A 15,767-nucleotide genomic window follows, 5' to 3' on the forward strand; every position below is an offset into this window, starting at 1 on the left:
ATGAGCCACGAAGTTTTAATCGCACTGTACGTGCACGCCCACAAGTGGTATTTTGTGGAAGAGCCACACTCAAGGGGCCAAAGAGCCGCATGTGGCTCCTGAGCCGCAGTTAGCAAACTACTTGTCTAGGTTGTCCAGTTTGTTGAAATAGAGTTGTTCATAGTATTTTTTCATAATCCTTTGTGTTTCTGTGGGGTCAGTTGTTACTTCTCCTCTTTTATTTCTGATTTTGTTTGTTTGGGTCCTCTCACTTTGCTTCTTGGTGAGCCTGGCTAGAGGTTCATCAATCTTGTTTATCCTTTCAAAGAATGGGCTCTTGGTTATATTGATCTTTTGTAGTTTTTTATTGTTGTTGTTGTTGTTGTTGTTTGTTTGTTTGTTTTTGGTCTCTATGTCGTTTATTTCCACTCTGATCTTTATTTTTTCCTTCCTTCTACTTACTCTGGACTTTTCTTGTTGCTCTTTCTAATTCTTTGAGTTTTGGGGTTAGATAATTTATTACCATTTTTTCTTAGGCCTGTAGAGCTATGAACTTCCCTCTCAAGACTGATTTCACTGTATCCCATAGATTTTGGAGTGTTGTGTTTTCATTGTCATTTGTTTCCAGGATGTTTTTATTTCTTCTTTGATCTCTTGAATAACCCAATCATTGTTTAATAGCATGCAATTTAGCCTCCAAGTGTTTGATATTTTTATTGTTTTTATTGTAGTAGATTTTTAATTTTATGTGATTGTGATCTGAGAAGATGCTTGATATGATTTCTATTTTCTTGAGTTTGAAGAGAATTTGACTGTGTCCTGATATGTGGTTTATCTTTGAAACTGCCCCATGTGCACTTGAGAAGAATGTATGTTATGTAGCTTTGGGGTGAAATGTTCTGAAGATGTCAATTTAGTCCATCTTATCTAGTGAGTCATTTAGGATTGATGTTTCTTTGCTGATTTTTTGTTTAGAGGATTTATCCAGTGGTGTCAATGGGGTATTAAAATCCCTACTATGATTGTATTGCTGTCTATCACTCCCTTGATATCTTCCAGAAATTTTCTTATTTTTTGGGTGCTACTTTATTGGGAGCATATCTGTTTACTAGAGTTATATCCTCTTGTTGAATTGCTCCCTTTAGTATTATGAAGTGGCCTTCATTATCTCTTCTTATGGCCTTCACTTTGAGGTCTAATTTGTGAGTTATAAATATTGCTACCACAGCTTTTTTTTTCATTTCCATTTGCCTGAAAAAAATTTTTTCCATCCCTTCACTATCAGTCTGTGTGACTCCTTTGTTCTGAGATGGGTCTCTTGTAGACAGCATATATATATAGCCATGTTTTCTTATCCACTCAGGCACTCAATTTTTTTTTATTGGAGCATTTAATCAATTTACATTTAAAGTTATTATTGATAGGTACTTGTTTGTCACCATTTTTATTCTTTATGCCTGTGTTCCTTCTTCCCTTCCTCTTTCTTCTTTTTACAGCAGTCCCTTTAGCATTTCTTGTTGCCAGGACTGACTGGGAGACCCTAAACAACGGATGAATGACTACTCTAACACAAGTTTTTTGTGAAAGAGAGGGCTAAGGCACTACTTGGCTATCACCACCAAGTAGCCCTGTTCACCTGCCACCTTAGGTTTTATTGTCATAATAGCTTGAACTAAAATTAAGCTCTAGATACAATAAGCAGGGTAAGCATCCTTCAGAAAGTATATGCGTCTACAAGGTCAGGTCTTTAAAGACTAAACATTGAAATTCTAGCAAAACACCCTGGGGGGTTGGACTTGTATGGAAAAGTCAAGGTAGGAGCTTCCATCTTCTGCAAGGTCTCCTCAGAGGCCCCCAACCTATCGAGGAATCCTCCTTACAGACATTCCAACCAAGTCCTGTGCTTCCCCACATCTTGCATTGTTCACACTTTCGTCAGAAAAACAGCACGTGTGGCAACAAACACATGAATCACTCCTGATAAACAAGCAACTATCAAGTAGGTTACAAGAGTATACATAGCCAAAGCCCCAGTCATGGAAGGTCTTAGCCATGGCCACTCAGTGTAACAGAACTAACTTAATGACTGGAAGAGTTTTGAAGCATCTTGTGGGAGGTAGAGGGATAGGGAAGAAACTCAACTAGAAAAACAGAAGAGAAGAAAATTGGAGAGAGGTGGGGGGATACTGAGAGATCATGATTTAGCCATTTCATTCAATTAGCAAATACTGAGAATGGGAATGAGGTGACACTGAATGAGCTGGCAGCAGTGAAACTGCTTTCAACGGTTTCCATTTAACTTGATTCACAATGTGTGTGTGTGTGTGTGTGTGTGTATCTATATCTATATCTATATCTATGTGTGTGTGTGTATCTATATCTATATCTATATCTATATCTATATCTATATCTATATCTATATCTATATATTCTATATATACATAAGCTATCCTATCTAATAAAAGAGAAACATGGTAACTGGCGTACGACTGATACCCTTCCCATTGGCTAATCAGGGCGATATGCAAATTAACTGCCAGCCAAGATGGCAGGCGGCAGCCAGGCAGCTTGAAACTAACATGAGGCTTGCTTGCTTCAGTGACGGAGGACGCCAACGTTCCCTGCTTGCCGCTGTAGGTCTCTGAGCTGCAACTCTAAGCAACTATGTAACAAATATAGAAGCTAAACAAAACCCCAGAAACCTGCTTTAGTCCGCTGGGCTTCAGCCAGCAGGATCTCAACATTGTAAGCAAAGGCCAGAAACCTACTTTTAGCAGCGGAGGCCTAAGAGCTGGAGCCAAGCCTCAAAGCTAAAGCTGGCCCAGAAAAAAAAAAAGAAAAGAAAAAAGGAACAGTTGGGAGCTTCAGTCACCCCCAGCCTGAAAACAGCCCTCAGCCCCTCACTCAGACTGGCCAGGCACCCGAGTGAGGACCCCTACGCTGAAGCGTCTGTGACCAGCTGCAAACAGCCATCATCCCCTCACCCAGGCTGGCCAGGCACACCAGTGGAGACCCCCACCCTGATTCGGGACACCCTTCAGGGCAAACCAGCCAGCCCCCACCCATGCACCAGGCCTCTATTCTATATAGTAAAAGGGTAATATGCCTCCCAGCATCGGGATCAGAGGAGCCGCGAGGTCTCCCGGCACCAGGATCAGCATGACAGGGGGCAGCGCCCAAACCCCCTGATCGCTCTGTGGCTCTGTGTGTGACAGGGGGCGGGGCCACAACCTCCCTATCGGCCCTGCTCTGTTTGTGACAGGGGAAGGCGCCCCAACACCCTGATCGGCCTTGCTCTGTGCCTGATAGGGGGGAGCTCCCCAACCCCCTGATCGCCCTGCGGCTCTGTGTGTGACAGGGGGGCGGGGCCACAACCTCCCTGTCCACCCTGCTCTGTTCATGAAAGGGAAAGGCGCCCAAACCCCCTGATTGCCCTGCGGCTCTGTGTGTGACAGGGTGCGGTGCCCCAACTCCCCCCTCCCCCCGGCACAGGCCCTGCTCTGTGTATGACGCGGTAGAGCCATAACCTCCCCATCGGCCCTGCCCTGAGTGTGAGAGTGGCAGTGCCCCAACCCCCTGATTGGCCCTGCTCTGTGGGTGATAGTGGGTGGTGCCCCAACCCCCTGATGGGCCCTGCTCTGTGCCTGACAGGGTACACAGCCCCAACCCCCCTGAAGGGCCCTGCTCTGTGAGTGACAGGGGGTGGCGCTGCAACCTCCCCATCTACCCTGCCTTGAGTGTGACAGGGGACGGTGCCCCAAACCCCCAATCGGCCCTACCCTGAGTGTGACTGAGGGTGGCATCACAACCTCCGGATCGCCCTGCTCTGTGCATGACAGGGGCCGGCGCCCCAACTCCCCAATCGGCCCTGCTCTAAGCCCGACCAGGGTCTGCACCTAGGGATTGGGCCTGCCCTCTGCCACCCGGAGCAGGCCTAAGCCAGCAGGTTGTTATCTCCCGAGTGGTCCCAGACTGCTAGAGGGCACAGGCTGAGCTGAGGGACCCCCCTCCCCCTCGAGTGCACAAATTTTTGTGCACCGGGCCTCTAATATATATATATACACACATACTCATAAGCTATCATTTTTAAGGAAATAGAAATGTTTTCAGGATAATTGTCCAAGAAAATTTCCATTTTTATTGATGCCTTTATAATTCTAACCTTTCATCTAATCTTAAAGGCCATCAGACAAGGCCATACTAGGTAGTAATATTTAATAATGACTATTGAGTGTCCTTAGATAGTTTAAAAAATAGACTGATGAATGTATCATTCTTTTGTCACAGCTTGGTTTTTTTCTTTGGCTTTCTTAGTTCAGTTTTCCCAAACTGCTACCTGAACTCTTAGCCAATCACCTATGATTTCCTCATCTTTGCCTTGTTGTCATTTAATACTTAGGCAAAATTCTTAAATGGAATAAATAATAGAAGAAATAGTCTCTTAGGTTCTTTAAAATTATTAGAAATACCGAGGTTGTTTTCTGTGTTCTTTTACTCTTTGGAGGGAATCTCTCTTGATCTCATTTATGTGAAAAAAATATTTATCAAGTACCATCTCTTAATATGATTTAATTAGATTTCTAATGTTCAAATGCTACTCTTTTCAGCCAGGGCTTTCCAACTGTTCACACTACTGTATTCTTCTCAGAAAAACAAAAACAATAATAAAAATTCTCCACCCTATATTTTTCTTATTACACCTCTTCTATATTGTGGAATGTTCATTCTGAGACCTGATCTCCTGTAGGACTAATTTAGAAAAGTAACAGTTTATTTAAAGTATTAATGAAATGAGTTACCATGCTTGCCTTTATATTAAAACCACCTTCTATACTAAAAGTGGTAATAAACTAAGGATAATATGCATATCAGATATTCCTCAGTGTTTTGAAAAACTCTTCAGTGTATGTATTTATCACTCTAGGAAATCCTTGCTTTGCCATGATTAATGAAATATGTACTATCTTTCAGAAATGTTGGTCTAGAAAAAAGTTTGAGAATTAGTCCGCTTAGCAGTTCAATGTAAAGTCTTCATGTAAGTTGTAAATCACTTTGAGAAAGGCAGCCATTGGGAGAATTATGAAAATTATTTATTATGATTTTACCATTAACAAGGTTAGTAGAATTATCTTACAGATAATAAGATGATCAAGTTAATTTCCGGTAAATTGATAATAACTCATTCAATATCCTTTGGATGCTCTTCATTCTGAAGAAAAAATATAAAAGAATATTGATATTTTTATCTAAAGTTATTTGACATTAAGTTAACAGGTAAGAGGATTTATATGTATTTTTAAATTAATCTCCAAATTAAACTTTAAAATAAAAATAACTGATGCTCATTATGAAGGAATTTGGCTTTGTCTTTTATTGAAAAGTATAATAGTTTCCAGAAAGAGGATATAGATCTCCACTGACTTCCACTTAGGAATACTGGTATGAGTTGGAAGTTTGAAGTGAGTAGATTTATACATTCTTATTTTCAGAAAGTGCAATAACCAATATAACTCTTCCCTTCATTGGTTTAGAAATAATTTGTAAGAGCAATAGAGCTCTGGATTATCTATTTAAATTTTCATTTTAGCTAACCAGAGGCCCGGTGTACAGATTAGTGCATCGATGGGGTCCCTCAGCCTGGCCTGTGCCCTCTGGCAATCCAGAACCCCTCAGGGGATGGAATAGTGCACAGTGTCACGTGGTCAGGTAGGATCCTGCTCCTGCTCATCCCAGCCCCGCTGCGTCTGCCACCTCCCACTCAATAGCACTGCTACAGAGGTGCTACTGCCGCTGTGCTCGCCAGCTGTGAGCCGGTGTCTGGCGCCCGTTGGTCAGCTGAGTAGAGCTTCAACTATGGGAGCACACTGACCACTAGCAGGCAGCTCATGCATTGAGTGCCTGCCCCTTGGTGGTTAGTGCACATCATAGTGACCGGTCGACCGGTCATTTGGTCATTGGGTCGCTTAGGCTTTTATATAGAGAGATAGAATGCACACTTCTCAATGCATTAAGTAATTATCTGAAAATATATTTCTGAATCAACTAGGATCACTCACATATCTCAAGAACTTTGTTTGCAAAAATATGTATTAAAATGACTTGTTTTTCCATCTCCATTACTGAATAGCATGCCATAATTAGTAAACACTTGGAGCCTGTACTTGGTGGGCTAATCTACCCTTTTTATAGAAGGTGCCAGCAATGCAGTTGAGTGTATGGGCACTCTGTGGTTTTCTTAAGATTCTTCAGACCCCTTACAAACTGAATTATTGACTACTTTTTAAATCTTTTTATATGGACTTATTTTGCAGTATGCATTACAAAAGGGAATGAAATGTAACTCCTAGTCATCTTTGATAGTTCAATACCATAATACTATTAATGATATGAATCTTCAGGTAAAGGCCAAGAGGTCTTAGATACATTTTTTTTTCTCTAAAAAAGGAAAGTGCCTGAGCAAACCTAAGAAGCTAGGTCACTCTCCTAAACTCATTATCTTGAGAAAAGAAGGCGGTGAGTATATGGACACAGAAACTGCAGTTTCTTTTTCAAATTCAATCTAACTCACCTCATTTTTTATATTTCTTTTATTCAACTTGTTAGTATATGCAATTCCCTCTCTTCTTATCTATGTATTTCTTGCAGTCTCTCTCCCTTTCCAACCTACCTACCTATCTACTATATTTTTACCCATCTATTCAATCCACCTCTCTATCCATCTATCCAAACAGCCGTCCATGCACCATGGCTTTGTATGAGGTGAGATATATAAGGTAAAATGAGAAAAGAATGCCTGGGTACAAATATGTGTGGCTGTCTATTTATGACTCATAGGTATAGATATTATTACAGACACATTTTATACACTCACATCTTTAGCTCTTTTATTATTATTTTCAATTATATCATTTTTCATAACAAAAGCATTGATCTGACCAGGGATTTTTTAAAAATATGGTAGAGAAAAATAGATAATAAGAGAAATTCAGGAATTTCTAAAAATCTGTATTTGTTTCAGGAACTCTTATGAATAATTAATTTACTGACATGAGTGTTCTTTGGTTGTTGCAATAGAACTAAGAGCATGTGGCCAAATATTTAAGAGTGGAGAAAATGCCATTTACCAGCTCTATAACTTTGGGCAAGTCACTTAATCCTTTTGTCCTCAGTTCTATCATCTGTAGAAAAGGGATAATTGAGTGTTAAATTTATAAAGAGCTCTAAACAGTGGTTAGCACACAATAAACACCCTATGCATTAGCTCTTATTGTCTAAAAACCCTTACAGAAATGAAAGCTCCTGAGAGCAAGAGATTTGCTTTTATGTTAATTGCTGGTGCTTAGCACTGAGAATAGTGCCCAAAACTATTCAATGAGAAGGTATTCAATGTCATATTTGGAAGAGGCAGTACAATATCCTAGTTAAGAACAATAATCATGAAGACAGACTCCCTGAATTAAAATCCAAGTTTCAATACATTAGCTATTTAACTTGTGCAAGTTATTAACTCTGTTCCTTAGTCCTCAAATAGTAGTATGTAAAATGGGGATGTATTAGTTAATTGTATGTGTCAGCTTGATAGGATCAAAGAGTGCCCAGGTATTTGGCTAAATTTTACTTCAGGTAATGTTGTAAAGGTGTTTTCAGATGAAATTAGCATTTGAATTGGTAGGATAAGTTAAGCAGATTGCCTTCACCAATATTGGTGGGTCTCATCTAAGTCATTGAAGGTCAGAATGGGACAAAAAGGTGGAGAAAGGGAGAATGAGTTAGAATCATAGGAATTAAATACAGACAAGAAATCATAGTAGCCTGGACCACGGTGACAGCAGTAGTTTTAGTGAGCCATGGTTATACCATGAATGTATATTGAATGGGAGCCAGTGGGAATTTCTGATGAATTAGATATGGACCATACATACACTTTAATTATTTTCTAATTTGGAATGCTGTTATTGACCCATTCAGTTATGCTGGTGGATTAAGTATTTGAGAAGTACATCTATATTATCTCAACTTTGATTTGAATTAATATCTTTGTTAATAGGGTTGTCCTAATCAAGAGAAAGAGAAGAGTTTTGTGGGGAGAACCCATTAAAAGAATATTTGAGAATAAGTCAGATAAGCTACAAAGTCATAATTTTTAAGTCCTCAGAGAACTAGACACAAAATTAAATGACCAAATTCCAGAAAAGGATGAACTTTCCCTGAATAAAAGATCTCATAACTCTTTTTATTCCTAAGGGCACTGCAATGAAAAAGACTTACTGCCTTAGACAGGAACAAGGAGAAACCAGCATAATTTTGTTGGAGTGGCAAATTAGAATTTCAAAGAATCTCCACCACAAAGCCATTCTGTAGTATTAACCAGTTCTTTCACAGAGGGGCTTACCAAGTGCAAGGCCATGGCCTTAGACTGGGGCAAGGGAGGAGAGCTAAGAGAGCCCACCCCAAGGCCTATAGGCAGTTACCTACTGCACTGCTATAGCTATCTGGGGACAGGGCAGAGGAGTGGAAAGAGGTCATCAGAAGCATGGAAAGTTAGGTTAGCAAAGAGAACTCCTTGATATTCCACAAAACCCAGACAACTAGCTTGATTACAGATTAGATTGGCCCATGCTGTCACAGCCAAACAGACAGAGGAAGGAGCATATATTTCCTGGATATATATATATATATATATATATATATATATATATATATATATATATATATATATAGTAAAGGAGCTATAAGAAAGAATTAATTATTACTTACACCATAGCTTTGCAAAACAAGAATAAACCCTTGGAATTAGAAAGTGTATATTGAAAATCAGGATAAAAAGCAAAAACAAAAGTTTCATCAGAAACTTAAATTAATGTTTGAACTATATCAATAAATGAAAAACAAACTAACTAACTAATGCAAACAAGCAAAACTGCTCCTCCAGGAAACTAACTGTAGAGGAAGGGATAGTTTAGAGAGAGGAATTATGATATTGCAAAATAGATGGAGTCATGAGCCATAACCCTAAAGAGTAGAGTGCCTCCAAAAAAATCAAATCAGAGCTTAAAGAAAAAAACAAAGAATAACTTGTTCAAAAAGCTGCACTCTTTACCCTAGTAAGAAAATATATGTAATGCCATCAGTAGCACAGTCTGGTCTGAGAAACTTCAATGACTTAAGAAAAAAAATCAGACAAAAATTAACTGAAGTTGATGCTAAATTTGAAGTTTTAGAGGCAATTCAATTTGATATTTGATAAATGCCCATAAGGACCAAGGAATCCTAGTAATTAGTAAGGTATATGTCCAGCTGAGTGGACTTGTGGACTAAACATCTATATCCGATGTTAACTAGCTAGCATTTCCATTTCTGCTTCTGCTTTTGCCTGCATGGCAAGAAAGTTTACTCCTGTTTTTGCTTCTGATCATCAACCTGAGCCAGCAGGACTCATAATCTATCGCATGCCTTCTTTCAATGGAACAAAAGGCCCAGCACATATGTTTAAAAATAGAGCCCAGGTTTTATATCCCACATATGAGTGAAATCATATGGTTCTTGACTTTCTCTGCCTGCTATTTTGCAGAAATATTTAGCATAAAATTAAACATAATAAATGAATAAACAAGACAAGTAAACAAAACTCATAGACACAGCCAATGCTATGGTGGTTTTCATAGAAAGGGGGGTAGGGGTAGTAAAGGGTCAAATATATGGTAATAAAAAAGATTTGACTGTGGGTGGTGGGCACAATGCAATATACAGATAATGTATCATATAATTAGACACTTGAAACATATAATATTTTATTAACCAATGTCACCCAAATAAATTTAATTTTTAAAAAATGGAGTCTAGGAGAACAAATACTAAAGATGCATTGGTAATTTGCATTTTTACTGTGTGTCTCTCTACTTGAAAGTAAGGCCCCTGACCCAGACTTTTTCCCTCTATACCACCACCAAGCTGGAGCCTCATTTTGCAGATTGAATTACGGCGGGAATTGATGAGAGGAGGACCTCCTTTCTTCCCCCAGGAAGCATATAAAGACTGCCCTCCCCATCCTATTACTTTCTACAGGATATTTTCCTCACCATCCCCACCTCCTATTAGCATTAAGAAATGTCTGTCCACCAAGAGGTTTCCTTGGCAACCTTGTCCAAACCCAGGATTTCGTACCACACAACTGTTTTCTGAAAGAATGAGTTCCTATTGGGCTGAAGTCTTCAGGCGAATCTTCTGAATGTCCAGAATCTGCACGGGAAATGTTGCTATCATTTTTCATTCTCTTTCTTTTACTATAACATCTATGAATTAGGCATTTATACATTTGCTGAATTTGAGGCTTGACAGAGTTATAATTCTTAGGATAGCGTTTCAATGTTAAAGCTGACCAAATAAGTAAAATGATTTGAATAAATTATTTTCAATTTAATGTCGTTTTTAGGTTGGTAAGTATGGTATTATGATCTGATTAACTAACCAAACATGACATAAACTAAATAGGCATTTTACATGAGTAGTTAAATAACTGGAGAGATTTTTAAACTTTATAGGCCATTTATTTCCTAAATTTTTATTAGACAATTGTAAAAGTTTCCTGAACTTTACCTAGATCATTTTTGTTGATTAAAAAAAAAAATGACTTGGAGCCTCTGGAAAAATGCTCTAGGGGAAACAATTATTCTTTGGGTAAAATAACGATGTAGAAGAGGTTAGTTAATCCGTCCAGAGGCCTCCTTCTGTCTACCAAAAAACTGATTAGAGGCCTTGAGCTGCAAATAGGTCTGCCATACCCAGAGATTTCTTCTTACTCTGGAAAAAAATGAAGCTGTAGGCCTCATTTAGACCTAATAAAATTATTAAAGTAGATAGCCATATTTCCACGTTTCCCTCTTCACTTCTAAGAAATTGAGAACAAAGAAATCTTCAAAGACAATGCTTTGTGTTCATTCTCTTCCTGGCTGCTCTCTATCAGTTTCCATGCTGTGTAAGGCCTCTGCCTCCCATTTTTTCTGGCCATTTTCAGTGTGCTAATTTGCATCTTAAGGTAGATACTGTGTGGTGATAACTTACTCTCAAGTGTTAGTGCTGTACAGGGCTGCTGCTATGTTCTTAAAAAGAGAGATGTCAGGTAAGAGGAGCAAGAACCAAAGAGACAGACCCTTCTCATTTTAGTTCATTGTAATCAGTGCAAACTTAATGTTCACATAGTGGTTTTATGTCATAAAAGTAAACACACCTGCTACCATTGCCTAAGTAGAGTAGCCTTTGTGAACTCTATAGGTCCCATCAGATTGAGGTTTTAATGTTTGCTCCCTACAGCATAGATGTATTAGTATTTTCCAGGAGGGAGGGGTGAAGGAGGATTGGGCTATGTGCACTAACAGAGAAGGGAGGAGACAAATGTTTCCAACCAGATGAATGGAAACTAGAATCATTGGTCTCAGCCAAGATCCACAAAATAATTATGATTCCTTCTGAGGGGAGGATAAATCAACAAAGATGAAGAAATATGAAAAAGGGGATGAATAGACCATGAGCAAAAAACTAATGAGGACATTAAGAAAAGATGCTCAATCTTCCAGAAAAATTGAATTGCTTTGGCATATGAAATGAATAAAATGTTAGCACAAAATGTTACATTATTTAAATCCAATTGTATTTCTAGAAAATAATATGTATAGCTTTGTAAATGCTTTGTATAAACTTGACTTTCCATTGATGAAATTGGAATTGGGAAGAATCTGAGGCAAAAATTTGAAAGTAGGGTGATTTTTATATATAAATAATTAAAATATTAAATTAGATGTCTAAGCATGTTTTGTTAGTGCCAAAAGAAACCTTACATTTTTATTAAAATCATGGAGAAACTATGTAATATAAGTCAGATATTTTTCCACATGATATATACTGAATTAATTTTAATTCAAATCATGAAGATACATTTATATGTTGCCTTAGGAAAGTTTCAAAATCTCTTGTAGCTTAAATTTTCTAATATGAAAGTTAAGATAATATCAAAAGTCCTCAAGCTTGCTTCATAAGACTGTTTTAAGAATCTCAGAAAACAATAATCCTATCTAATAAAAGAGAAACATGGTAATTGGCATATGACCACTACCCTTCCGATTGGCTAATCAGGTTGATATGCAAATTAACTTCCAGCCAAGATGGCGGTCGGCAGCCAGGCAGCTGGAAGCGAACATGAGGCTTGCTTGCTTCAGTGACGGAGGACTCCAACGTTCCCCGCCTGCCACTGTAGGCCTCTGAGCTGCAACTCTAAGCAACTATGTTACAAATATAAAAGCTAAACAAAACCCCAGAAACCTGCTTTAGTCCGCCTGGCTTCAGTCAGCAGGATCGCAACATTGTTTCAAATACAGAAGGTAAACAAAGGCCAGAAACCTGCTTTCAGCAGCGGAGGCCAGAGCTAAAGCTGGCCCAGAATAAAAAAAAGAAAGAGAAAAAGGAGCGGTTGGGAGCTTCAGTCACCCAGCAGCCTGAAAACAGCCCTCAGCCCCTCACCCAGACTGGCCAGGCACCCCAGTGGGGATCCCCACCCTGAAGGGTGTGTGACCAGCTGCAAACAGCCATCATCCCCTCATCCAGGCTGGCCAGGCACCCAAGCAGGACCCCCACCCTGATCCAGGACACCCTTCAGGGCAAACCAGCCAGTCCCCACCCATGCACCAGGCCTCTATCCTATATAGTAAAAGGGTAATATGCCTCCCAGCAATGGGATCAGTGGAGCCGCGAGGCCTCCAGGCACTGGGATCAGCGTGACAGGGGGCAGCGCCCAAACCCCCTGATCGCCCTGTGGCTCTGTGTGTGACAGGGGGCGGGGCCACAACCTCCCTATCGGCCCTGCTCTGTTTGTGACAGGGGAAGGTGCCCCAACCCCCTGATCGGCCTTGCTCTGTGCCTGATAGGGGGAAGCTCCCCAACCCCCTGATTGGCCCTGCTCTGTGTGTGACAGGGTGCGGCGCCCCAAACCCCCCTCACGGGCCCTGCTCTGTGTTTGATGGGGTAGAGCCATAACCTCCCCATTGGCCCTGCCCTGAGTATGACAGTGGCGGCGCCCCAACCTGCTGATCCACCCTGCTCTGTGTGTGACAAGGGGTGGTGCCCCAACTCCCCTATCGACCCTATTCTGTGAATGACAGCGGGGAGCTCCTCAACGCCCTGGTGTGCCCTGCTCTGTGCGTGACAGGGGGGAGCTCCCCAAACCCCTGACCAACCCTGCTCTGTGCGTGACAGGGTACGGAGCCCCAACCCCCCTGATGGGCCCTGCTCTGTGCATGACAGGGGGCAGCGCCCCAACCCCCTGATTGACCCTGCTCTGTGTGTGACAGGGGGTGGCGCTGCAACCTCCCCATCGACCCTGCCTTGAGTGTGGCAGGGGGCAGTGCCCCAACCGCCCAATCGGCCCTACTCTGAGCGTGACCTAGGTTGGCATAGCAACCTCCCAATCCACCCTGCTCTGTGCATAACAGGGGATGGCGCCCCAACTCCCCATTCGGCCCTGCTCTGAGTCCGACCAGGGGCTGAACCTAGGGATTGGGCCTGTCCTCTGCCACCCGGGAGCAGGCCTAAGCCAGCAGGGCGTTATCTCCTGAGGGGTTCCAGACTGCGAGAGGGCACAGGCCGGGGTGTGGGTCCCCCACTCCCCCCCCCCCCGAGTGCACAAATTTTTGTGCACCGGGCCTCTAGTATATATATAAAGCATTTTTAAAATTTAAAACACTGTAAATTTTAAAGGACAATTAAATTATCCTATTACTTATTATGTAAACTACTGGGGAACATATTTCTCACTATTAGTAAACTATTGAGTTCAGTTTTTGGGCTGAAAGAGATTAAAAGAGTCTAAACAATTTATTTAACATGATACAAAATATTTTTATAATTTTGGGAGGATTTTTACTATTTACACAAACTACTCAAAGGAATAGTCAGAAAGAGAGCTGTCACTTTTCTGATAGGACTTTTTAGATTGCACTATTTTTCCAGCATATTTATTATATGTGTTTGTTATTGTGAAGGAAGAGTATAATTTTCTGGATAATTTAGGCCCCAACTTTCTATTATTATCTAAAATATATAGATATAAAAATACACAGTTGTTTAAATGTAGATTTTCATTTATAGCCTCTTTTCTGTCATAAAAATACCTAGAAAAGTTTAGTTAACAACTAAGCAGAGAAGTGAAGTAATGTAAGTTAAAATCTAGATTTGAAAAGCCCTTACATTTAAATAAATCTATAATTATCTATTAGTTAAGAGATCCAGAAATAACTGCTAAATCAAAAATACTTTCTCAAATTGCAATGTATAGAATTCAAAATCTGTCTCCTACTGACATCTTTTAGCATTAACGAATTTTCCCCAAAAAGCTCTAATTCATGAGAAAATGTCATAATAACTCATTTAAGAATTATTTAATATCTATTATACTTCACACACAAATATGACATGATATGGTTTCTGCCCTTGAACTTACGGCATTGGGAAGATACAGACTTTCACAGAAAGATTGCAATTAAGAAATATAATAGTTAGTCCTCTAATTATAATCCCGAGAAGAGGATGGCCAAAATTGCTGCAGGGGTTACAGATCTTCTAACAGAGGTGCCACTTGACCAGGGTTTTGTTTAAGAAAATGGAATATATGTTCAAAAGCACTGAAGCTAGAAAGTTCACATGAAATGTGTTTGAAAAATAGCAGGTAGTTCAGTGTGTGAAAGATTATTGGTGGAAGTAAAATATATACTAACAAATGTATTTATTTAATCAAACAGACAATGAGAAACCAATAAAAGGATCAGAATCAAGAGTAATCTGACCAGATCTGCATTTTAGGACATTATTTCGGCAGCAGAGTTACCTGATTCAAGTATTTGTTGACTGGAAGGGACCACAGGCATTGTTTCGATAGGGATGTACTGAAATATCAAAAGGGTAGCTGCTGTGCGAACAGAAACATTTGGAGCCTGAGTGATTTGGAAAAAAGAGCTCTCGAAAGTTATGAGTCAGGTTCTTTCGCAGATTCTTGTCCAGATGGATTTGAAGAACGAAGCCATGGACAAAAGGTGGGAGATGAAAAGGGTGGAAACTTATTGGAAGCAAGTACAGGCTCCCACATAGGGAGGGGGTCCCAGGGCGTAACCCATTAAGCCTCTTTTTCTAAACTTTATAAAGGCTCAGTTCTTTGTTTCTTCATACTCCCTTCTTATTGGCCACTCTTTTGTAGAATATCAGCTTCAAAGTCCAAACCCCACATGGTGGCCTCTTCTCTCCTGTCTTTTCTCTTCAGTGGTAGAATTCCCTACTAGCATCTCCTGTGAAAATCTGTTTTCCTCTTTCTCCCATTTTTCAGCATTTCTCTGTCCTCTGTGAAAGTTTGTTTCCCTGTTCTCCCTATATCCTGTGACTTTTCCCTATCTTCTGTGAATGGATGTCTTCCTCTCCCTTTATCCTGTGGCACCTCTTTTTTTTTTTTTTTTCTCTGTGAATGTATGTCTTTTGGAAGCTCCAAGCCCTCACCCATGCCTTCCTCCCCCATGGACCCTCTTTATACCTAAAACTCCCTAAACCTGCCTATATTATCCCTAAAACTCCTTTCAGTTATATATATAGCCCATGGACACAAACAATAGAGTAGTGAAGATGGGGGCGGGGAAGGAGTTGGGGGAGGGCCAAACAGAAGCACATAAAGAGGGAAAAATGGGAGACATCTGTAATAATGTCAACAATACAAAAATTAAGACACATAAGAGGTTAAAAAAAAAAAGGTCATTGTG

This window comes from Myotis myotis, unplaced genomic scaffold (assembly GCF_014108235.1).
Source record: "Myotis myotis isolate mMyoMyo1 unplaced genomic scaffold, mMyoMyo1.p scaffold_m19_p_3, whole genome shotgun sequence".
Lineage (NCBI taxonomy): Eukaryota > Metazoa > Chordata > Mammalia > Chiroptera > Vespertilionidae > Myotis > Myotis myotis.